The following is a 305-nucleotide window of genomic DNA, read 5'->3' as shown; positions in this document are numbered from 1 at the left end:
TCCGTTTCCCACTAGTTTTTTTAATGGACACGACGCCTCCCTGCTGCCACCGTCTGGCTGGAGGCTGTATTTGCCTTCCAGAAGGTCTTCGAGGCTGCGCTCTAAGCGTTTCCATATTGTTCCATCCGTCTATCTATCTTCTGTACCCACTTGTCGTGTGTAGGGTCGCGAGGGTCCGGACCCTATCCTAGAAACCATTGACACAAGGCAGGGAATAACCAAGGATGGGGCGCCATTCCATTGCAGAGCATGCACATTAACATCGATGGACAATTTCGTAACTCCAGTTCATCTCTGCATGTTTT

This window comes from Paramormyrops kingsleyae, chromosome 2 (genome assembly GCF_048594095.1).
Source record: "Paramormyrops kingsleyae isolate MSU_618 chromosome 2, PKINGS_0.4, whole genome shotgun sequence".
NCBI lineage: Eukaryota > Metazoa > Chordata > Actinopteri > Osteoglossiformes > Mormyridae > Paramormyrops > Paramormyrops kingsleyae.
The sequence above is the reverse complement of the archived record's forward strand: the minus strand, read 5'-3'. Positions refer to the sequence as shown.